The sequence below is a fragment of the Hippocampus comes genome, unplaced genomic scaffold (assembly GCF_001891065.2).
Source record: "Hippocampus comes isolate QL1 unplaced genomic scaffold, H_comes_QL1_v1.1 scaffold27, whole genome shotgun sequence".
In the NCBI taxonomy this organism is placed as follows: Eukaryota; Metazoa; Chordata; class Actinopteri; order Syngnathiformes; family Syngnathidae; genus Hippocampus; species Hippocampus comes.
This window is the reverse complement of record NW_017805145.1, coordinates 348732-375191: the sequence shown is the minus strand read 5'-3', so window position 1 is coordinate 375191 and position 26460 is coordinate 348732. Positions and strand designations below refer to the sequence as shown.

Sequence of the window (26460 nt, the reverse complement as noted above, 5' to 3'; positions counted from 1 at the left end):
TGAATGGTTATTTGTCTCCTATATGTGCCCTGCAACTGATTGGCAACCAGTTCAGAGCACAGTCTGTCCTCTCCCTTCTGGTTTCTTTTCAACTGTGAAAACGGCGCGATCCGACTGACTCCCATTACATATGCCGCTGTTGGTCAGGGTTTTTTCATGTTTCTTGGACATGTTGTGTCTGCTCCATTTCGTTGCACCCTGTGGCACAATGCACAATGACAATAAACCTGTTCTGATTCAGAGTTATTCTATTCTGACCTATTCCAGGTTTTATTTTATATATATATATATATATATATATATATATATACCGTATATAGATAGATAGATAGATAGATAGATAGATAGATAGATAGATAGATAGATAGATAGATAGATAGATAGATAGATATACCGTATCTAGCTAGATAGCTAGATAGATAGATAGATAGATAGATAGATAGATATACCGTATCTAGCTAGATAGCTAGATAGATAGATAGATAGATAGATAGATAGATATACCGTATATAGCTAGATAGCTAGATAGATAGATAGATAGATAGATAGATAGATAGATAGATAGATAGATAGATAGATAGATAGTTTTTAATAAAAAGTATGTCTATTCCAGGTAGAGTCCGCACTCCAACACAACCAGAAAATGAGCCATTGAGACACACTATCAGAAAGTGTAAATGGAAAATAATTCTTGTATGTGATATTATAGCAATATTCTTCTAAGTTTATGGTATTCTTTCCTCATTGTATTTGACTTTATTCGCCTTATTTGTTTAAAAAATATATATCTAGGACTACATTTAACTGTTTATTTTGATTTCCATCTATCCATTTTCTAGTCCGCTTATCCTCACAAGGGTCGCTCGCGGGCGTGTTGGAGCCTATCCCAGCTGTCTTCGGGCAGTAGGCAGGGGACACCCTGAACTGGCTGCCAGCCAATCGCAGGGCACACATAGACACCTAGGGACAATTTAGAGCACAGATGTCAAACTCAAGGCCCGGGGGCCAGATCCGGCCCGACATGTCATTTTATGTGGCCCGCAGAAGCAAATCAAGCATGTCAACTTGCATGATCCTTGCTAAAATCTCTAGCAAAATGTGATATTCTCATATGTAATCAATAAGACACATAGTGTAAGCACTTTCTTGTCACCAAAAACCGCATTACAGTAACAAATAATAAACCGTTAATATTGACTTTTTTGTTTGGTTTCAGTCATAACAGCCCTCCAAAGGAAATGGTAACTAAAATGTGGCCCATGTCAAAAATGAGTTTGACACCCCTGATTTAGAGGGTTGCATTAACCTGCCATGCATGTTTTTGGAATGTGGAAGGAAACCGGAGAACCCGGAGAAAACCCACGAAGGCACGGGGAAAACATGAAAACTCCACACAGGAAGGCTGGGGCCGGAATCGAACACTGCACCTCTGCATTGTGAGGCCACTGTGCTAACCGGTCGACCACCGTGCCGCCTATTTTGATTTCCTACTGTAATAACATAAAGTTATTGTAAAAATATTAAATGTTTTTCACATAGTAAAACAACTTTTAATGGGGTATATTTCACCTTTTTTAGTGACCATTGCTGAAAGTGTCGAGCAATAATCTGACAAATTTTTTTTTAATTGAAAAAATCTTAGATGACGTTATCCGACTCAAAATACATTTCCAAGTATGACAATAATTTTCCTCATTAAATATAATTTTCTTCTAACTAGTCCTTCCTTTTACTAGAACAGAATTCAATTTTATTTTTGCCATACTATGACTTTATTCTCGTAAAATCACTTCTTTTTTTTCTCGAAAGTATGACAATTACCCGGCGAGAAGAAAAAGGGTGTTTTCTGGCATGTCTGTTGAGTCTGTGTTATGATTCTGAATGGAAACCTTGGTTCAGAAGAGATTCCTTCGGCCTATTTTCACTTTCATTTCAGTAATTTGCTGCCGCATCCGAAACCATTTCCCTCATTACTTCTCACTCTCTTTTTAATGTCCCTCATTGATGTTTTCAAAGGGATCCGACCAGCGCTGTGTAGTAATCTCTTCATGCAGATTCTCTTCACACTCTGTTCCCCCTGTTTCATTTCCTTGCCCGAACCCTCCCACTCGCAGGTTCCCCTTCTTTTTAGTCTCCTAATTTAATTAGTCGCAGCGTATTGATCGTCTCACTGTCACATTATCCTGTTCTCCTGGCAGACAGTTTTGTTAAAATGAAGTACTAAATTTCTCAATTCATTATCTTGTTTTGGTTTTTAGCCCTTTTGCAGCATACTGCTGTGACTGGCTTTATTTTTTTTAATCAATTTCTTCAATTTATTTTGTGGTTCGTCTTAGCCAATATTGAACAACAGGAATTTGATTTCGATATTCTGTGATTGGGGTCATACATTTGAGTCCACCAGCTTCTGATGTAGCGCTGAGGGAAGATGTTGACTGATGCTATTCTAGCATCTACTGTAGCTAGCTAGTTTAATTGCTATCGACCACATATTTGGATCAAAAGATGCAGTAGTGTTGTATGTCTGAGACAGTTATTTTATCTTGTAAGAATTTCATTGAACACTTCTGTTTAAAAAATGACCTCCATGAGGAGCATTAATGACTAATGAATTATCATTACGTTTTTCGAGAGGACATATTAGGACAATTTGTTTTTTAAAAAATTCCTATCAGAGGTGGCTTCGTGCATCCCCAAATTTATTTTTGACACTGATTAAAAAAAAAGTCTTCATTTTTTTTTTCGAGCACAACAGGTTTTATAGCTTTTTTTCACTTATAAAGTTTGTCCTACAAAGGCTTGTGCAATACGGATTTTAACATGAATTGTCATTATTCTAGCTTTGATGTTTCACAAAAATATTCCAACTGTTGATGAGCCTAACCGTTAATTAATAAACATTACTACCTATATTATATGACATAGTACTCATAAGAAGAAGAATTGTTATTATTCTGATTAATATTATGAAAGAAAAACTAGGGTAGATTCAGAATCAGCCCCAAAAATCAATCTCATAAAATTTACATGCATCTCTGATGAAAAAAAAAACGAACCAATTGTTGACCAGTGTAATTAGACTTTTTAACTTTAGCTAATGTGTATGTATGTTAACAGTGTTAAACAGTGCCATTGTGCTGTGAATGAAAAAATTATGATCTCATCACTTTCTTAATATAATTCCCTCAGTCATTTTTTTTATCATTTATTCCAGAAAACACAAAAAACTGAACCGTATTCTGATGATCTTTCATGCATTAATAATTTCCTTTCAGGCCTAGAATTGAATGATCCGCTTAACTAAGGATGTAGCTGACTTTAGCTGAGGTGGCCAGCATCCTGGAAGATGTCTAAGGCAAAAGAAAAATCAAGATTTGGTCAAAATTTGACTTAGGCAATGAGATATGACAGTTTAAACTATGTATTTCAATGGAAAAATTCCTTTGAAAAATTCAACCACATTTAAGTTCGAACAGCGTCATAGGACAGACTCTTGTATTGTCGTTGAACATTGTGATGCTGAAATGGAAAAAGAAAAGTGGATATCGAAATTAAACTCAGAAAAGTGCCAAGAAAAGCCATGGAATAAGGCCAGCAAGAACAGCGGGAAGCCAGAAAGTCTCCTCTGTAGACTTCATCCAATTTTTAGTGGAATTTCAGGAGGTGCCAAGGACATAAAAACAAAAAGTGATGAGGACAGCTCAGCGGAGAATATCAGGACAAAGTTTATCTCCTGGTCTGACGGGTAGTCTTGGGATGCATATTTTTATAAATAGGCATTCATAAATTCACCCATTTTGGAAGCCATGGGGGAAAGTGTATTTGTTGTATTGTAGGCTTCCTGATCACAACCTCGACCTGATCACAACCTCTGCCCCCAACGCTCACTCAGTAACAGCAACAGGAAAGTTTGAAAACATTAGCAGCACCGATTGACACAAAATTCAGTGGACATGTATCGACAAGGAATTTGGCTTGAGGAAGTTATTTTAGGCAAATTCCAAGGCTGGGATCAGGACAGGGAGTTCGCTCCAATGAGTCCTAATTAGGTCGGATAAGCAGTAGAAGATGGATGGATGGATGGATGGATGGATGGATGGATGGATGGATGGATGGATGGATGGATGGATGGAGTCCTAATTGTAACTGCCTGTCCTCAACAGAGGGGCAACGCTAAATTGCCATCCATCCATCCATTTTCCGATCCGTTTTATCCTCACAAGGGTCGCGGGGGTTGCTGGAGCCTATCCCAGCTGTCTTCGGGCAGTAGGCGGGGGACACCCTGAACCGGTTGCCATCCAATCGCAGGGCACACACAGACGAACAGCCATCCATGTTCACACTCACACCGAGGGACAATTTCGAGTGTTCAATCAGCCTGCCATGCATATTTTGGGAATATGGGAGGGAACTGGAGTACCCGGAGAAATCCCACACAGGCCCGGAGAGAACATGCAAACTCCACACAGGGAGGCCAAAGCTGGAACTGAACCCGGTACCTCTGCACTGTGAGGTCAACGCGCTAACCACTGGACCACCGGGTCGCCCACACTAAATTGCATTTTTCTTTTTTTTTTTTTTTTTGCCAACAGTTGATATTGTGGGTGATGTGTTTTGTTAAAGTTGGATAACCATTTCGAACATTCCCCATTTAAAAAAATAAATAAATAAAAATGCTGTGAGGACTATTTTACCGTTTTATTTGAGATTATTTGTTTGTGTTATTGCATTTCGATCACCACATAAAACAGGATCAACCGGCACGCTGGCTCGGTACTGGTTTTGCAATTTGATTCCCCGCGGAGAGAATTGTGCTTCTCATCAATAGATGCCATATCTGCAACCCTGCATGCTGGTGCACTCCCATCCATCCAAACAAGCTCATCTCAGCTGGATATGAACATGGCCCTGGGGCTGTGTGGACTTGGATTGGGTTTAGAACATTTCTAGGTGAGTCAATTACATAGGATTTGGCATAAGTGGTGTCGAACCTTTGAAAGAATCTCACGAACAGTGAAAAAAATATTTCCTTTCGGAATGTATTTTGGGCGGCCCGGCGGTCAAATGATTAGTGTGTCGGCTTCACAGTGCAGAAGGGCAGGGTTCGATTCCGGTTCCGACTTTCCTGGATGGAGTTTGCATGTTTTCCCCAAACCCACATTCCAAAAACATGTGTGGCAGGGTAATGGAATACTCTAAATCGACCCTCGGTGTGAATGTGAGCGTGGATGGTGGTTGTTCGTCTATGTGTGCCCTGCGACTGGCTGGCATCCAGTTCAGGGTCTACAACGCCTGCTGCCGCAAGATGGCTGGGATAGGCTCCAGCACGCCCCGCGACCCTTGTGACGATAAGCAGGTCAGAAAATGGAAAGTATCTCTGGTAGTTTTGCCTTGAAGACATCAAAGCTACACCTTCATGCCGTCGCTCTCACTTTATTGATCAAAATAAGTCACTTTCAGGTTTGGTCATCAAAATCCATGAGGTATCAAACTGCTTTTTGTCGTGTCCATCTACCTTGCAATGTGAAATTGTAATGGACTGAGCTGCTCCTCCACAACCCGCCACCAAAATGAATTGAAAGGTCACATTTTTTTGTCGTTGCTGTACTGTGACCTTTCTTTGAACACCCTGACACACAGCTTTATGATTCCCCTTCTTGGACTCCATCTCACCTAAAATAAATCCTTATTGCTAACCCACAGGTGCATTTTACAAAAGTAACAATTGCTCAGTCGTTTTCCTGTTTGAAAAACTTGCTTTCCACTCTGTCACAAGGACAAATCAGCAAGATGACATTAGATGTTCCGAGCTTTGTGCATATCAAAGCCTAAAGGTCGTATCTTGCTCAAAGGTCAAGGGAATAGCAATGTCAAATACAAACAAACTTGTTTTTTCATCAATTTCTATCCAATTGTCCTCAAACTTGGTAGACATAGTAGACAGAGAGCCTCCCAGCTGATTATTTTTTTGGTTGCAAATCACTTTGATCTTACCACTAATTTTAGGGGTTCAATGTCCAGGTGTCATATTTGAGCTGGTGGCCTCTTATATCAGCTGCACAAATTGTTTGTTTTGTTTGTTTGATTATCATACAGTATCATATATTATTAATTGTCACGTGGATCTGTTGTGGACAATTTTGGGCATTTTTGTCTGTGGCATTCATTGCAGGATAATCTCACGGCTCGATACTACTACGTAGCGGATTTGTAACAACACCATTTTTTTGTGTGAGGGCAATGTCGACGCTATTTGACTATCACCGCTGGAATGTGATTGTACGGCCGCACAGCGTTTGTTGTTTTGTGCCTTAACGGGCAGCTTTTTTGCAACAGTCTGTTTTTGTTCATCAGAAATGGTCCGTGCTGGTTGAACAGCCTTCGATAGTACTGCTGGAGGAGTTTTAACTTGCGGAGCATCGTCAAAGTGGAGTTGAGTGCACCCCGGAGGGCCAATACGATATATACATCTATATATATATATATACAATATATATATCGTATTGGCCCGAATATAAAACGGCCCAGATTATAAGATGACACCCTCTTTTTCCAGACTCAAGTTTGAAAAAAGACTTTTTGAACACCAAATTAATTTTTATACAGAAAATAATTACAATACATCTGAAACAAATGATTGCAACAATATATTTGAGAGAAAGAGCATGTTATTTGGCCTCATTCAAATCTAAAGTGCAATCACATTCGTAAATGAATGGCTTCTGGTTTTTGAAATGTAAATTACATCATAACTTCTCCTCAGCTGCCGGTTAACCTGGCCGATCATCGACCCACCTTTCTCCAGATTGTCACTACGTTTCTCCATTTTCTGTTATCTCTTCTATTATTTTCTTCTCTTTTCCTTGTTACCGCTATTTTTTATTTTTCTTCTTTGTGCTACTGCTATTTTTATTTTTATTCTTCGTGGCAGGGGTTCACTTTGGCCTGGGAAGTCAAGTTCAGCATTCGCTTCAATGATATCTGGCGCCATCTAGCGTCGTGAATGGGTATAATGTCTAGACCCCGAATATAAAACGACCCCCACTTTTTCAGTCTTATTTCAATGCAAAAAACACCGTCTTATATTCGGGACAATACAGTAATTTGGTTCCTGTCCCCCAAAAATTGCAAAATCCCATCTTCAACCTTGCAATGGGTTTACTGATCCAGCCCACTGGACGTCGAATTACGCTGTGTGTAATCCATGACGTACAATTCGTTTGACCACCCCTGTAAAACCTTGTCTGTGATTATTTTCACAGAGGAACATTACTGTCACCTGTTCTACACACGTGCATGCTCTCTCGTGTACCTTTTTCATAGCTCTTGTGTATCATCTCAGGCCCCCTGGGACTCATTTCAAGTGGTGATGTTATATTTGATGCTTCAAGTCATCCATCACGTTTCCTTCCAGCACGTGCTCATTTCCAAACACAAGCGATTTCTTTCACAGTTTCCAGTTTTATTACATCCGCCGAGTTACTCTCCGTGGCAGCCTTTTGAGTCATTTACCCTAATTGTGCTTTTTTTTTGGAGTGAGAAAATGCTATGCACCAAACAGCCGAGCTTCCCCACTGAACCAGTCATTGCCATCCAATGGGGTTCAGGCTTCTGCTGGGTGGATGCTCTGTCGATAATATTTTCCATTGCACCGATTCTACCCCGAAACAGCCTGACAGATGCAGGTGGTTCTTCAGCAGTGTGGAAAGGAACTCCACTACACATGTCCTTTTACTGGTTTGAAGCAAGCAAGACAGACGAGACAAGACAGACCGCCACTACGTCATAAAAATACAGATTTTACAGTACACATATATTGTGTTTTACAACAATACTTAACCAGAGTAGCAATTTCATATGAACCAATGGATGAACTGGTGGAGCATTTGATTGTTTCCTTTTTCGAATGGAGATGCAACAAAGGCAAAGAGGCCGGGGTGGTACAATGTCGGGTCGTTCTGGAACCTGTAATGGAAACTCAGCGTTTTGTGAATCTAGTGATTGTGGTTTGGCCTGCTTCAATTGAATGTATGCAGGTGTTTAACCAACTGGTATATCCGCATCACGTATCCCACAATGCCTTGCACCAAATGCAAACAAGGCAATTTTGGCAGGGTAGGAAACTTGGACTCACCAATGTAGTGCTTTCCCATCTGCTCTCATAATAGTTGAAAAAGCACTCCTGCTGCATCCGTGATCTAACCTGTCCAGGCTGTCCATGTATGTAATTAAGCCTTTTTCATCTAAGTGACATGTGAATTCACTTGGACAGAATATTGACTGATAAATTGCCACTGCTATGGTCTTGTCTCTGCATAAACTAATGCACGCGGGATCAGTCAGGTGATGACACAGACGTCTATCATACGGGTGTGTTATTGGTCTGCAGATGCTGCAGTAATATCATCCATCCATCCATGTTCTGATCCGCTTATTCTCACAAGAGTTGCGGGGCGTGCTGGAGTCTATCCCAGCTGTCATTAGGCAGTAGGCGGGGTACACCCTAAACTGGTTGCCATCAAGCGCAGGGCATACATAGAAAAACAGCCATTCGAACTCATAATCACACCTCGAGGCAATTTAGAGTGTTGCATTAACCTGCCATTCATGTTTTTGGAATGTGGGAGGAAACCGAAGTACCTGGAGAAAACCCACGCAGGCCCGGGGAGAAAATGCAAACTTCCCACAGGAAAGCAGGAGCCCGAACTGAACTCTGCACCTCTGCACTGTGAGGCCAATATACTAACCAGTCGACCAACAGGCCACCTTAATTCTGATAGGCCTTTGAGTCCCGTCGGCCCCTCGGCTTCAGCCTCGGTTAGCTCGTTCATAAAGGCGGTCCTGTGCAGGTTCCAATTGTTAAAGTGCACTGAAAAGTACAGAAGAGAAACAAAATATATTCTCAAATGCACAAAAAAATCTACTCCTCAAGTAGAGAGGCATTCACTCTAAAAAAAAACAACAACAAAAAAAACACATATTTTATTTAGTTAGTTATTTTCTGTGCAGAGGGATCCCTTCCATAAAAATTCCCATTCACATATGGCACAAAACTATGGTGGCCGACAGGGGCCAACGTGCTGCAAATGACCAAATACTGCAAACACAGGAATGATGCAAGCAAACAAACAAACAAAAATAACACCAAGCTATAAATGCAAACTAAAAAAAAACAAAACAAAACACGAAAACGCACAAAAAATGCAAAAGAAAAACACAGCAAGACAAAAATGCTCCAATCATAAAAACAAAGTGGAAGCACCAAATGCTTGTCGGCCTCGATATCCTGCTGCCTTTAAAAGCCATGCCACGCCTACTTCTGGCTGTCGGATTATTTCAGCCTTGCTCACGACTCAAGTCTCCAAGTGCCTGAATTTTCTAGACGGTCATGATTTGTATTTATTTTTTGCCTCATAGCTTCTCGCCATGTTTGTCGTTTAAGTATTTTATTGTGTCCTCCTTGTTAATATTCCTCAGTTAAGTATTCTCGTGCATTGGATTTACTTATCTTTTTCGTCACAAACTGTTTAGGTTTATTGTGATCCTTGCCTTTTGCAAGTGTGGTGGTTTGTCTCATTATTTCCTAGTTCTCTGTTACCAGTGTCTTCTTTTTGTACGTTGTCGGTCTTGCGTTTTTGTACATAAACATTTTTTTTTCGTCAAAACCTTATCATTATCTACACTTGTGGAATCCACCTCTCTCCAGATTATTCCGGAGCTCTACCAATGCAAAATAGAGACGCCACCAAACCCCAAAACAGCTGCAAGAGAGAAATATGCTGCAAGTTGGTGCCACACAATTGAAGTGCGGCACCGAAAAATTTAAAGTCAAAATGTACCTATTCATTTGTCTCTCCAAAAGTACACCGAAATAATCGCGGAACTCTTCCTCATGTCTTTCAAAAGATTCGTGTCACATCGGACTTGGTCCATCACCTCCAGTCGCATCCCCTAGTGGCATGGTAAGTTTGAGTCCTAACCCATGGAGCATCATGTCTTCCATGACCGTACCCGCAAAACCGTTTGGCAGACTTCTTGTCTGCACTGCAATGACTAGCATAACTATTAGCCAATGGTCATGATCGTTTGAAGCCGAACTTGCTAAAATCGTTTTTTTTTCCTTCATGGCTGGTAGTTATGTATGTCATTCATTTATACATGCACACGGTAAAACATGAAAAGTATCACATTGAAATGTGAAATTGATCACGTTTTAATGTCATTTTCAACTTTTTTTTTTCTCCTGATGTGGCAACAGTCGCTTGCGAATATCTCCCCTATTGCCCAACAATAAAATAGCAGCCCGTGAAAATGCGAGGAAATCACAAGCCGCTGTGGCTGGAGAGCAAAAAAGATCATGTGAAGCCGTCCCTGTATGTGATGAAAAGTATGGATGAAATAAATCCACTCATGACACTCTGATTTCCTTTACACTCCCGAAACATGCCTTGAATCTTCAGTCTCGTTTGTTCATCGCTACTTGTATCTTTAATTTGGTTTAGCTTTTTCATTTCTGCCAGGGAACCATGCAAAACCCCTCATAAAAAAAAAAAAGGTACTCTTATTTTATGGCCAATGAGCAATTGGGATTCAAAACCACTGCCGGGCATCAGCGCAGTTGAGGATTCCTAAATGCTTTTTTCCTGCTCCATCTAAGATTGGGTTGGGCTTCATTTGCGGGCTGGCTTTCATGTTTTATTGAGCTGGATATTTGGAGAAGCAAGGGGATGCATTATGTCCTCATGAAGATAGCTGGATTGGTGTGTGTGTGTGTGTGTGTGTGTGTGTGTGTGTGTGTGTGTGTGTGTGTGTGTGTGTGTGTGTGTGTGTGTGTGTGTGAGTGAGTGTATTTGTACACCATTAGGTCGCATTACAACCTTTTATTGCCTCTTCTAGGAAACATTCTTCTAAACACATTGACTATTTCAGATGGGATCGGCGTGTGGCCTTTGGCATCATCTGGCATGTTGCCATGGTGAAAGCAGGTGTTTGTATGTGCGCGCACGTGTGTATGTGAATGATCAATTCACTTTTACAGCTTGACCACTTCTTAATGAGCTGTTAATGCTACGTCTGGGTCCAAGCCAAGGTATGCAGAGAACAATACTGCCATTTTGATGCGTCTGTGTTCCGATAATAGACTGCAAGTGGGTTGGGCCGTCGGTGCACCAGAGCGAAAAACTTTGTACGAAAGTTTTGGAACCTCTTCCGCTCACCACAATCGATGGTGATGTCTCAATTTTGCAATTTGTGTGCATAACTTTCTTCGGGCGCAGTGACTGTGAATCTAGAAGTTGATTTATTGCTCAATTGGAGGGTTGCTGATTGGACCAGTCAATCAAAACCTGTTAATTAGAGTGTGTGTACGCATGTGTTGGTGTGCAGAGGAATCTGTATGTGTGCCTCTTCAACATAGTTGTAGAATAACTGCGAGAACTTCACATTTCCCCTTTAATCACTGAACTGACAGCAAAATAGTGATATAGACTAAATAGTTGTATTATTGTGGTTGTCTTCGCTCGATTCGGGCTCCTGTGTGGAGTTTGCATGTTCTCCCCGTGCCTGCGTGGGTTATCCCGGATTCTCTGGTTTCCTCCCACATTATAAAAATACGCATGGCAGGTTCATGGAACACTCTACTGTAAATTCTCCCTAGGTGTGAGTGATTGTTTTTCTATGTGTGCGCTGCAATTGGCTGGCAACCGGTTCAGGGTGTACCCCACCTACTGCTCAAAGACAGCTGGGATAGGCTCCGGCCTTCCTGTGTGGATTTTGCATGTTCTCCCTGTGCCTGCGTGGGTTTTTTCCGGGTACTCTGGTTTCCTCCCACATTCCAAAGACAGGCATGGCAGGTTAATATAACACTGTCCCTAGGTGTGATTGTGAGCACGGATATTTTTTTGTCTCTGTGTGCCCTGCGATTTGCTGGCAACCGGTTTGTGCTGCCCGATGACGACTGGGATGGGCTCCAGCATGCCCGCAACCCTTGTGAGGAGAAGCAGATCTGAGAATGGATGGATAGATGGATGAATGGATGGTTGTCTTGTATTGAATGGAGGAATACTGGCATGGTGGGAAATGTAACCTGTTCAGGGATATACTGAAAAAACAAGTACCGGTAATTGGTTTTGGGTTACACATGATCAAAATGTATTCAACTAACACTTAGACAGCACGGTGGACGACTAGTTAACACATCCGCTTCACAGTGCAGAGGGGCAGGGTTTGATTCCAGGCTCTGGCCTTCCTGTGTGGAGTTTGCATGTTCTCCCCGTGCCTGCGTGGGTTTTCTCCGGGTACTCCGGTTTCCTCCCACATTCCCAAAACATGCATGGCAGGTTAATGGACCACTCCAAATATGGTGTGATTATGAGTGTGAATGGTTCTTTGTCTATGTGTGCCCTGCGATTGGCTGACAACCAGTTTAGGATGTTCCGGGATTCAATGAGCTTCATAAGACCTTACTGAAGTGAAGAGGCAATGTTTTAAGCAATGTTTTTATGACAGTTTACAAAGCTTGAATGCAACGCATTTTAGCATTTCTTTTAGCATTCTTAATTTAGCATTCTTAAAACACATACATCGAGGAAGTGCTGTAATGCTTATGTAGAATTTGAATACAGGATATACTCCACGGCAGCATTTTGTAGTGGAGAATTTAAAGTTGAATGTGGTACAGCAGGAAACGGATTAACTCATCCCAAAGAGTTTTTCTTAATCTTGCCAAATTTGAACCACATTCTCTAAGTAGAATAATTTTTGAGTTGCAAAATGTCAAAAACACTCAATTTTAATAATAATTCACCTCTACAAGGTCTAAACTTGAGCAACAGTCTAAAACATTTCATATCTGCTTTTGCATTTTAGTGAATCATGTGAACTCTTAATGGGGTGGGGGTACACTAATGTTCAGTTCATTATTTATTTCATGGTTTTTAATGCAAGAAGCACTTTCAATTCAAAACCGCAGCTGGTTGACTCTTGGGATTTTCTAAATGCTCTTTCTGGTCCATCTTGGATTTGGGTTGGGATTGATTTGCGGGCTTGGCTTCATCTTTTATTGAGATGGATATTTGGGAAGGGCGGAGGTGGATCCATTACGTCCATATGAAGATAGCTAGACAAACGTGTGTGTATATGCGCGTGCCCATGCGTTGTGTGTGCTTCCGTCTTTGTGTGTTCGTGCGACAATTAGGTCATATAACAAGTTGTCACTTGTGATCAAAACCTTTGTTTTGACAGTGGTTCACTTAAGATGTACGAGGCGCATCGACGATGTGATAAACCATCGCCATCACACCTTTGTCATAAGCCTTTCTCATTAGTTACGGTGGTTCATTCCTGTTGGACACAAGTTGGGCCATGAGGATATTAACAATAATGTACATTTGAGAGGTTGAGTACTTAAACAGGTGCGTTTATTTTATTGTATTTTCATTTTTGTATTTTCTGATGCAACTCACCTTTGCATTGTGTTGTCAATGTTCTATGATTTGTAAGCTTACAAACTGTATGTTTTCAAAATGATGGGAGTCTGTATTTCCATGGTTAACAATTCATTTATTTTTTTGGTAACTCTGTGTGAAACTTTAAAATGTTGAAAAGAAACTAGCCAACAGCAGCTGCCTGAGTCGCATTGCCGACGCCAACCAATGCCTGTGTTCTATTGTTTGGAGGTTTTAATCTGAATAGGTTGACCTCATTTTACAATTTTTTAGGTCTTTGTGACAATAAGTTAACTTTGTGTTCTACTTTTATCACCATGTTCAATGCTCAAATGTTACTTGCCTCCCTCTGCAGTTAATGAAGGTTTAATGAGGACCCAAGAATGAGGATTCATTGAGTGTCACTTTTTTCACTTCGTTCCTTATGTATTCCGCCGGAATTACTAAACTTTTGTGCTTAGGCACATTTTTTTTGTAGAATTGGACAGCACAATTCGGGCTTCCGGTTCACACAAGAGTAGAGTCTCTGCACCTCACAGTGTAGAAATCCATCCAGTCTTGAAAGTGACTGTCTGTGCTAAAGCAGAGTGACATTTATTGTCCAAGCTGCTGTGCAGGACATCCATCTTTTACTTTGCAGCAGTATAAGGAGCAAAAACATTTTTGCTAACGTCCAGTTTTGAGAACTCTGATGTTTGAGTGGCAAAACAAGTAGGAAGTGACAACACTTTTCAATTCTGCAACTTGGAGTGGACTTTTTTTTTTTAATTATTGTAATTCAAATGCATTTACTTCCTTATGATCACTTCAAGGTTTGGGGCTGGGGCAAAGGGGAAGAGGCACTGTGTTTGTTTTCCTCATCCATGCCCCACCCTCTCGACTGTCTCCAAGGAAACGGACCACAATTGATCCCTGTCACCAGGCAACATTCGTTGGTGTCTTTTGGAGACAAAGCAGCTTGCCGAGGAGAACACACACGCCGGGGAGAAAACACACACACACACACACACACACACACACACACACACACACACACACACACACACACACACACACGCACCAAGCATGTGTGTGTGGGTGCATGTGTTTCTTGTGAATGCTATCTCACACACACACACACACACACACACACACACACACACACACACACACACGCACACACACACACACACCCTCTACATCTGTGTTTACACAGTGACATCATGTTGCTTGACACACGGGATGCTCCGCTCCATAGGAGTTTAATTCTGTAAATTATGAACCTCTTTATGTTCATATTGTTGCTTTTTATTTGTTTATTTGCACTTTATTTTGTAAACGTCAATCATATCCTTTTTTTAAATGGTCTGTGTGGAGGTAAAAAAAAACTCTAAATCAGAGATGGGCGATTGCATGTGGCTCGCTCCCACACTCTGAGTGGCTCCTAGAACAATTAAAATTAAAACAACGACCAAAAAATATATATCAACAAATTGTAATATCACCATTCACTCCTAGATGGCAGTTTTTGTATCTTTTTTTTTGTTTTGTTTTTTGCTTGGTTTGTAAGGTCAATTGTCTTGACATAAATCTTGATGAGAATGTTTTCCCAAAAGTAGAAAGTGTGTTTCTATCAACGTGTTGAAGAGTGGTTCTTAACCTGGGTTTGGTGAATCAGTCTCTGGGGTTCGACAGAGCCTCTGCCATGGAGGTTAAGACACACCCGACTCAACATGTCCACATTGTTATTGATGACACTAATGTAGCCTGTACTACCGGAGACAAATTCCTTGTGTGTTCTACATACTTGGCCAATAAAGATGATTCAGATTCTGATCCTGATTAAATTAGTTATGACATGCCCGCTTGGCCATCACTGACTAGTTCATTTTGTGCACAATTAAAAAACGTATACCCCGGTACTTTCTACTTATACTAATTGTGTTTACTTTTTTCTGTTTTTAATAAATGTTTATTTTTAACGTCTTGATTTCGTAAAAAAATCATATTTTTGTTTTTCACTAACGAAGGGTTCGGTGAATGCATATGAACTGGTTGGGTTCGGTACCTCTAACAAGGTTAAGAACCACTGGTGTAGAATTTGGTGCCGACCAAATAAGAGCAACAGCCACGCCTCACACACAGTTTGATTGAGTAGTGACCCTGAAGTTGCAATTGAAGCAGAGAATGAAATCAATGCACTCTTTCTGCCAAGAGCGCAGAAAACACTTACTATGTTTGCGTGCTTTACAGAGAGCAGAGTGGCTGTTGACGATGTATTTTTTTGAGTTTGTGGATGTGGATGCAGCTAATTAGATCACTCAGCCCAGTCGGAGCTCGCAGTCAGGCTAGTTGAACAGGAACATGAGCTAATTGACACTAAAAAAAAAAAAAAAAAAAAAAAAAACACACACACACGTGAATCAGCCACTTGAATGAGCCTGCAAACAGAGCCTGGGGCCGGGTCATTGAGCAATGTGCTGTCACTGCATCTGATACCATTCTCGTCTGTGACAATTAACTTCAATCTAACTCAATCCAGGTGAGCTAAATTTGCTGATTATATTATAAGAGTGAGAAAATGACGCAATTTTGTGGTTACTGGCCTCTCCAAATGGGAGGGGGGCTCCATCAATCTCTTGCTCAGAAAGCGTCATTACCAATTGCTTAAAACACGTTTTGTTTGACAGTTTGAATCATATTTTTCTAGTTCATTTTCATCCATCCATCCATCCATCCATTTTCTGATCCACTTCATCCTCACAAGGGTTGCGGGCATGCTGGAGTCCATCGCAGTCGTCATTGGGCAGCAGAAATTGTTTGCCAGCAAATCGCAGGGCACACACAGACGAACAACCAGACGTGCTCACAATCACACCTAGGGACAGTGTTCCATTAACCTGCAATGCCTGTTTTGGGAATGTGGGAGGAAACCAGAGTACCCGGAGAAAACCCACGCAGGCCCGGGGAGAACATGCAAACTCCACACAGGGAGGCCGGAGCTGGATTTGAACCTGGTACCTCTGCACTGTGAGGTCGGTGCGCTAACCACTAGACCACCGGGCTGCAACATCATATAGTTTAAAGAAATAAATGGCTTTAATTGTAAACTCAAAAATTAAAAAAAAAGAAAGCTTCGCTCATGCTGTATGCATGAAAATGAAGTGATAAAACTTTTTGTCGGAACAACGTTGTAAAATGGGGAGGATACGCGGCAAAGTCATGTACTGTACTGTAATTAAGCAAAAAAACTCAAAGACTCAAGAATAGTGACCTCGTACTTTTCAAACTGTTTTATTGACTTTTTCACAGAAAATGCACATTCCTTGTCATGAATTAGGTGCATTTAGGAAATCTTCTTTTCCTTTTGTAAAAACGGGTCCCCCTGCCACACATTGTGCTGACTTATTGAAGTGCATTAAAATGCAGGTCATAACGACAGAGAGGATCCAAAGTCATGCCAGTATTCCCCATGAATGGTGACGTGTGCGAGCCTCGGGGAGGGTTCAGCAGCAGGTTAAAGAGTTCATCAGTGTGGCAGCTATCATGTGTGTCCCAGGAGACCGAACATCATTACGACCGCCAAAGCCTTCCATATAGACTTGCATGCACCAACAAACACGCGCGTGAAGACGACCATCACATTGCTGAGTGAAGGAGTGGTACGGTACATTTGCAGCTGCTTTACGTTCTTATTAGTGTTTGGCAAAAAAGCAACCCCAAAATTGAAGCTCGAATGAGTATTAGGGCCGCACTGATGAGAGAAGAAACAGATGTGATATTACCACAAAGTCGTGATATTCTGAAAAGAAATACATTTCAGAAAATTACGTGACATAATTTTATAATGCAAATAAATAGCTAAAGCAGAGGTGTCAAACATCATCTTAAATTGGAAATGTGGGTCAACCAGGAAAAAAAATAACAGCCCGTTGTATTTATCAGGATGCTTCGACTTACAATAATTGGGAAATGGAAAGAAATTATTTGTTTTATTCATAATTCTTATTCTGCAGACTGGTGAGACCACATCACATTTGCTTGTTGCTCAGCCATTCATTCACATGCACGCATAATCAAAGCGTTTGTCTCGGAGATTCAAAAGTTACCCACTTTATTCCACTCCTGTTCAGAATGTGTGTCAAATAAGATATGAAAAAAATGATTGAAATAGCTCATTATCATATGCGCACGTAGTCGAAGCATCTCTCAGAGGGAAAAGAGCTTGGCGTGTACCGTCTCCTAACACCAACCCATTCCATTTTATGTTAATTGTTTGAAGTCATTTTCGCTTAAAGCTGATCACTTGAGTGGTTAATGTCATCCTTGTTTGTTTGCTGTTGTGGTTGGTGGCACTGAGTCATTTGAGCGCTTGTGTCTGACGCTTCAAGTGTGGATGTCATCGACTAAACACAAAATGTCTCCCACAGGAGCTTCAAGGACCCTTCATGTCATTAGCAGATGCTTTGACTGTAAATCGGGGAATAAGAAGGAGAAAACACATGAATGAGATCCAGTGAAATCATTGATGCAGCCGTGGTTGTTTGTTGTGTTGGTTATTTCCACTACCGCTCTGTTTAGCATTAAATTAGAACTGTTACTTGTGTTTTAATGGTGCTGGTTTGTTCAGTCATGGAAATAGTAGGGCGTTTTTCTTGAGAAAGATGAATCCCATTCGAGATATTTTATTGCATGCATTTTAGGAAAGACAGTCTTGCTGCACGATTCTTAACTTATTTTCGAGTGTGAACTAGATCAGGGGTCACCAACGCGATGCCCTCAAGGACCACAGGAGTCGTCCGCAGGCCTGTTCTTAAAAAGTAGTGAAGTGCGCTTAAGTGGGAGTGGCCAGTGAAAATGGGACAGTTGTAGAAATTATTGAAACAATGTAATGATTGAGAAATCATGACCATGATCAGAGTCTTGAATATCATTAATAATTAATAATAGCATGGCATTAAAGGTCATTTGAGCACATTTGTTATTTCACAAATGTGTGTCAAACTGATGTATTGGTCAGAAGTGAAGACGTCGCTCTCCATTCCAAAAAGGTTGGTGACCCCTGATCTCGATCATTTGAACCAATTATAGGCATCATCACTTTGAAGACGGACATGGGAAGGTCAAGCCGGAGCCTAAATTGTACTTCATTTGAGTTTAATATACAGTAATATTCTAGATTGTATGACATGAAAAAGGCCTTGCAACAGGTCACCTCTCACGGCAATATTTTACCAGAAAAAAAGTTGTAACATTAAAAGAAAAAAAGACATTTTACAAGAGTAAAGTAGCAAAAGATTGGAAAGAATTTTTTTGGAGTTCACGTGTGAGTTTGACAGTGGTCTCCTTTTTGGGGCGATTGATTGCCTTTGAAGGACGCCATGAGTCTGCGTCCCAACATGCCTGCTATTTTTGTCTCTCAAACTCATAAGTGGTACCCGTGTGTTGATAATCTCGCATTGATCCCACACGAGAGCCTCCAGTCTGTCGACTAACGTTCCAACAGCCAGCCATCAGCCTCCCTTGGCTTAATAAACCAATGTTGACTATTTCAAGACACGGCACCCTTGAGATGCATTTTTAGTGTCTCCTCAATCGTTTGCAGCACGATCTGACGATCAACTATCCAAAGCAAATGTCCAAATTTGATTGAGCCAAGGCACCCATTTTACTTCAGAAGAATCTCACGGCACAAATGAAAATATATTGATATATATATATATATATATATATATATATATATCAAAACAACTTACTCAGAGATAAATCCGGGCCTGGCATTGGGTGGATACACACATTTAAGGTATCTCTGCCATTTAATGGAAAAAAAAAAAAAGTTAATTGTTCTGCCTGTCACACTATGTCAATAGCATATATAGAGAGATGAAAATAGATGTATTGTTTTTGGACAAGCTAAGTGAAATTTGATCATCTCCCACTGCACCGCTGATGATTTTTCCACGCACAATCAGGTGCTGCAGCACTCTGGTTGGAAATGACTGGTTGAGAGAGCATCAGCAGACACACATACAGGAAGCACACCATGTCTGCCTTTCAACGCTCGAGTTCGTTCGCGAAATTCCCTTCTAGCTGAGAAGCAATATGCACCCAAGCTCAGTACCCCGAAGGTTCAATGTAATTAATTGCCTTGGAAGGTATCGATGGACAAACATTTGTCCATCTATGAGCCTTATGGTTCGAAAGAGGGGTAGTTTTAAATCAGGCATTCCGAGCACATCATGGAGTGCATGTTACTCCGTAGTTTTACTTTATTTATTTGTGTTTTCAGGCATGATTGCCTGAGACAGTATTCATTGTACTCCGCAGAATTGATTTTGGAATTTTCCCCACAAATTCCAGGGGCACTTTAACGAGCCAATTTTTGGGGGTTCGCATGTAAGATTTTCATCAGTGTGTCCAAAAGTACTTCAGAGCGCACACACAGTAGTCCACATGAGCTCTGCTGTGACCCTCCACATATTATTGTCGAGGTTACATTTTTTATTTGTCTGCGGAGGGGCATCTGGAAAGACCACAAAAAGATCAAGTAAAAGTGTCGTCTCATGGTGGATGTGCACTTCCATCAGCATGCCCCCTTTGCAGTAGTGGTCAGCACTCTCCACAGCGATCCATTTAAAGTGACCCGAGGTCACCATTTGACAATACACAGTGACTCATTACAACCATGTTATACTTCACATTTACAGCATAATACTGCAACTCTTACATCATGTGCGAATGAATAACTGAGTAGCTTCTCTTTTTCTCCTCACCTACCAGTAAGAGTGTCAGCTTGCACTTTGCATGAGACAACCATGAAATCATAACAAATTCACATGAAATGTACATTCTATCTGCAAACAAATAAAAAGGGAAGAGAGAAGTAGATGACTAAAAGATGAGAGGCTGTGTACAGAGTATCTCATGAGGAAAACAACATATCATGGAACCCGCTTAGCAGATGCAGCAGTCTGCCAAATTCCCAAACACGGTAAACTATACTTTGCCTGGCACGACAATTAAGATGCACCATTTTTTACGCCGAGCGCATGCACGCCTGTCTATGAAAATAGGGTCCTGAGACACAATCAATGAGAAGCGCTATCATACAGACACAGTCACTTGCCACGTGGGTGTGACACCCCTCTTATCTTGTTGAAGCCAAAAGGTAAGCAGAGCTGCATTGAGTTTTGCTGGATTAGCATTAGGGAACGGCGTTAGTTTTGACAAGCAAGACATGCTTCGTTGCGGAGCTGGGCATTCCGTCAAACTGAAAGGAAGGTCACTGTTCCCGTGAGTATTTCGTTCAGTCTGTTCTTCGTCAGCGACAGCCAATCTGCATCAAGAACGTTATTTCAACGTCACACACAGGCGCCGCATTAGCCGACACAGAGCCAACTGAAGAATAAAAATAAAATAAAAACAACAGACACACACACGGGCACGAACGCACACACACACACACACACACACACACACACACACACACACACACACACAAACAGAGTAGTGCTTGGTGGAATAAAAACAACATGAGACACAGGTCATTGAGGTCTGTGGGCCCAAAAGGCATACAACACTGTTTATATATATTTTTTTTCTGTATTATGTTGCGTGTCAGGTTTGCGGCACCTGTGAGGGACATAGTATCAGTATGTCCATTCTCAAAACCATTAGGACTCAGACGGTCTGGGCCCACCTGAAATACTGATGGCAGCTCACTGACGGACTCACCGGATGGACGATGCCCACGTCTGGTTAATTGCTTGGTGAAGTGGTCGATGCGGTATCAGTGGAGGATTTTTGTTTGGTGATGCGACAGGTGGAGTTTTAAAATTGTTTTTCAGAGTGCGCTATGAATTTCCCCGGTCTGGGCTCTGTTGCCACAATCAGAAGAATATGGCCCCGGCCTTCCTGGTTGGCATTTGCCTGTTCTCCCCATTGATGTGTGGGTACTCCGCTTTCCTCCCACATTCCAAAAACATGCATGGCAGGTGGATTGAACGCTCAAAATTTTCCGTAGGTGTGATTGTGAGCGTGAATCATTGTTGGTCAATGTGTGCCCTGCGATCGACTGGCAATCAGTTCAAGGTGTACTCCGTCTACTGCCGCCCTAAGACCCTCGTGAGGATAAGCAGAAGTTTGTTCATAATACACTACACGTGAGCAGAATCTCATTCACAAACCCACTTGCACACACGCACACACGCACACACACACACACACACACACACACACACACACACACACACACACACACACACTTTCCACTCGTCTGAAGTTTCTGCCATCGGGTTGAATCATTCATCACGGCTGTACAGCTGCTCTGTCCTCAGGCATGTTTTCCACGATAGAACCGTGTGTCTTCAAAGTTACTATTTCGTGCTTTTGAGAGAAATATATTTTTAAATCATTTCATTCACAAACCCACTTGCACACACGCACACACGCGCACACACACACACACACACACACACACACACACACACACACACACACACACACACACACTTTCCACTCGTCTGAAGTTTCTGCCATCGGGTTGAATCATTCATCACGGCTGTACAGCTGCTCTGTCCTCAGGCATGTTTTCCACGATAGAACCGTGTGTCTTCAAAGTTACTATTTCGTGCTTTTGAGAGAAATATATTTTTAAATCATTAATCAACATAAATACCCTTTCCGAAAATGTTGTTATAGCCACACAGCCAACCACTTGCAAATACCCCCAAAGAATACAATCGAAACAAAGCTCTTTTAGAATAAGGTTAAACAATGCAAGCATAATCAAAATGTAGGACAATCGTGATATGTTGTGTATGTTGAATTGATACCGTATCCACAATAGAGAGATAAATGTTAGACTATCGAAAAACCACCAGTCACATTCACATTCACACCCAGCGATGATTTAGAATTTTCAATTAAGATACCATGCATGCTTTTGGAACGTGGGTGGAGTCAGAGTACCCATAGAAAACCAACGCAAGCAGGGGGCAAACACATTAAAGGGCAGTAGCTGAAAAATAAACTGCCTTCTCAATATCATTCCAAGTCATCCGACTTCATCCTGGTTTCAAACCCTCAATTCAATAATATCTCAGTTCTACCGGCAAAATAAATTCCCCAGAATAAAATGATCAACATTACAAAAACCCGAATCACAAGAGAGTCTCGGGGCACCAAATTTTATCCATGACCCAATATCAATTCAGTTACAATGCATTTATAAATTGTCACACTCACACCATGCAGACAGTCCCTGGTTTGATTGAGAACAGATAATATGCAACAACATACCAATTTCCAAGCTTTTGTTTCATAGCAGCTCAATCAAACATCACGCATGCTTCAAATTTGTAATGCGATCTTACGCTCTGAGATCCTGGCGGAAATTCCTAAAATTTACCAACACCACTCGAACACCATCTAAGCTCACAGCCATCTGGAACAGCCCTCATTTCCTACTTCCTGGGCAGGGAGAGCAACAGTGAAATGATAGGAAGAAGCATTTACCTACTAAATGGAGTTGCAAAATAAGCTAACGGCCGAGCTACTTCGATTTTGCTCTTCTCTTTCTTCTTTGGCATTTCCAGCATTCTGCATTGCTTGAGGTAACATAATTCTTCTCCAAAGGTCACTCCTGGTACTACGATTGGTATCTGGTTGGAGGGACGAGACTCATGATTGTGGGATCTATGGTTTAATATTCTGCTTTTGGGACACCACAAACTACAAGAGAAATCGGAAGACACATGGTGATTTTTTATTTTTTATTTTTTTGGTTTCTTATGTCTTAAAAATTAGTAAAGGTATAAAAAATCAACATGCTTTCTACATGCAAACAAGCAAATTTTTGTCACAGGCTACATATACCTCAAAGGGCTGATATGACATGAAAATCATATAAATCTACCCATCCATCCATTTTCTGAACGGCTTTAGTGTCGCGGGGCGTGCTGGAGCCTATCCCAGCCATCTTTGAGCAGTAGGCGGGGGAACGCCCTGAACCAGTTGTCAGCCAATCGCAGGGCACACAAAGACAAACAACCATCCACGCACACACTCACACCTAGGGACAATTTAGAGTGTTCAATCAGCCTGCCATGCATGTTTTTGAAATGTGGGAGGAAACCGGAGTACCAGGAGAAAACCCACGGAGGCACGGGGAGAACATGCAAACTCCACACAGGAAGGCCGGAGCCGGGATCGAACCCACAACCTCTGCACTGTGAGGTCGACACGCTAACCATTGGTCCACCGGGCCGCTATATAAATCTCTAATCACCTGAATATATATTTTACACACACCTAACATGAAAAATGGTGTCAATCAAATATGGTGCAGTGCCAAAACTGAACTAGTGTTGAAGTTAGTGTACCTGTATATTAAAATGGTGATTAAGATGGTGTTTGGTGAGGAAAACAATGCTTGTCATATCTGTTCAATTGGAAGAACATTTGAACGTATGCCAAAATGACAGGAATCATTTTGTCATTGAGGAGGAAACAAAGTAGCAGCAAAGTGTGGGTTTTACCAACGGGGCTTTGGGACCGACACCATGAATAATTTCCTCCACCAGCCAAGGCAGAGGACACTGACATGAGCTCCACAGACACAATGTGCAAGGGATTTGGCTCTTAAGTATAAATATACATTTCACTCAAGGTCGGCCCAGCGCTGCTCATTTGCCATTCCATTCACAAATGCTTTGACCTCACTGGCAGAGATGTGCCGAGCAGAAAAGATGTTCATTAAAACCAAGAATGCCACTTCCAAGTCGCAGAGGTAACGAATCGGAGGCAAGTGACAAGAACATTTGGACCGCTGCTGAGCAAATGTGGTTAAAGGAGGAATGAACATGAGCCGTTTCCGTGGCAACAAGGAACTAGCCACACTCCCGGTCATCAGCCGTCGGCTCCAGAAAACCTGTGGATTTACTGTATGTTTGTTTACCTACCTGAGTGATCAATGCTCCTGATGTATTAGGGGATTATCCCAAGTGACTGTGAACAGCATAGCAACCTGACTCTATGTTTAGTTTAGGCTCGGATCGTCCGGCAATACCAGTGCGTTATTGTTTTATGTTCTCAGAAGAGCTTAGTATGTGGAATGAGGGAAACAATATCTCACTTGTCCGAGTTAAACATTTACGAAGACAGGACATCTGCAGTGGGGTGCAAAAATGCCAGCAAATCCTGATTTTTGTGTCAACGCAACGCTCGCTGCGCTTTTGCCAATTTGGCAAGATGGACATGCCGGCACACCATAGGGAGCCTTGTTGGAGATGCGCCTGGCAAAGTGACAATATGTTGTAAGAAAGTTGATCTCAACTAAAATCTGCTCAGACCGCGTTGAGGTGTGCAGGGTAGACAACTGGTCTCATGCGATTTGAGTGACTGTGAATCAGTTGTTGAACTCCGCGAACACATGTGGTAGATGTTAGATCTACGTCAATTATAAATATGTGAAACACATGATTGGCAGCTTTGGCCGAGTGCAGTGGTTCTTAACGTGGGTTCGGTGAGTCAGTCTCAGAGGTTCAACAGAGCATCTGCCATGGAGGTTAAGACACAGCCGACTCAACATGTCATTTAGTTTTGACACACCCGCTTGGCCGTCACTGGCTACAGATGATCACATTACATTGCTTGTCCAATCAGTGCTGTGGGAAATTTAATTCACTCAGTAGTCAGCGTGTGACTGTCACGATAGTACGTCGTGTGATTTTTTTTTAAAAAATGTTTCAACACATGCTAACTTCTGTCAGGAAGGGCAGAAGTTAGCAGTAATTATTGGCTCTTGGAATTGACTGCTGTCACACAAACACGCACACACACACACACACACACACACACACACACGCATGTTGCCTTTGCTCCCAGAGACCAGTAGTGTTCTACCACTCCATAAAACCTCCCATGGTTCCTTGCCTGTAGATTCACATCTCAATATTTCACACACACACACGCACGCACGCACGCACGCATGCACACACACACACACACACACACACACACACACACACACACACACGCACACACAAATCTAACGTAAGACGGCAAGGTCTCTGTGTTAAAAGATCAAGATGCAAAGTCACTTTCAACGTGCTTTGTCATTTATTTATTTGCCTGCTGGCTATTAACTGAATGTGGTCTGGCAGAATTAAACATTAACACACTCACATTCGTCCTCTGATGATTGCCAATTATCCAGCAGAAAGCATGACCATAGACGAAATAAACACACAGCCGAATACCTACAGGCAAAGTCAAGTCGAGTCAGTCAGGTCTGGTGATGACTCTCTACCATACCTGTGAACTTGTACGTTTTCCCCGTATTTTATACGTTTTTTTTATCATTTCAAATCATGTACGGCGTATTACAACTTTTATACGGGGGAAAAAAATAACAATTGTGAACCGATCTCACAAAGACCATTTTGGCTCAAATCCAGATCGTCTCAAGACAATGCCGTTCTCCATCGCTTCTATTGTCACGGCAAACCAGCAAAAGTAATCCTCAATCGTATATATTTTTTTCATCGCTGCGTACGGTTGGATTGATAAAGCATGATGTGTGCATGCGCGGTAAGCCGTTGTACGGGTTTTTGTTGCTTTATAAGGGGAATCGTAATCATTTATAAGGGCAGGTATTATCCGAGGTTGACAGGTATGCTCTACAGAAATTTATGTCACATAATCAATGCAACGCAATGATAATGGGATTAACGAGAATTGAAGCAGCAGTGGACTGTATTTGGCAAATGAGTAATAAAAGGGAATAATTACTGTGCCAGTGGCAAATTGTACAAGATTAAAAGATTCTGTATTGAAGCAAGAACTTTCAACAGCACTATACTGATGATAAAAATTTGAAGCAAGAACACTGGCCATCAAGACTGTGAGGTAACCATCAAACTGTACGTTATATACACACACACGCACACACACATGTGTGTATATATATATATATATATATATATACACACACACACACACACACACACACACACACACACACGCCCAAAGACGT

The 26460-nt window shown here is 41.5% G+C and overlaps 1 protein-coding gene across 1 annotated transcript in view; it reads left to right on the top strand.

The window, feature by feature from the left end:
* Nucleotides 1–26460, top strand: part of kcnh3 (potassium voltage-gated channel, subfamily H (eag-related), member 3) — a 115838-nt gene that overhangs the window by 48215 nt on the left and 41163 nt on the right. The gene's annotated exons all lie outside the window — the stretch shown is intronic.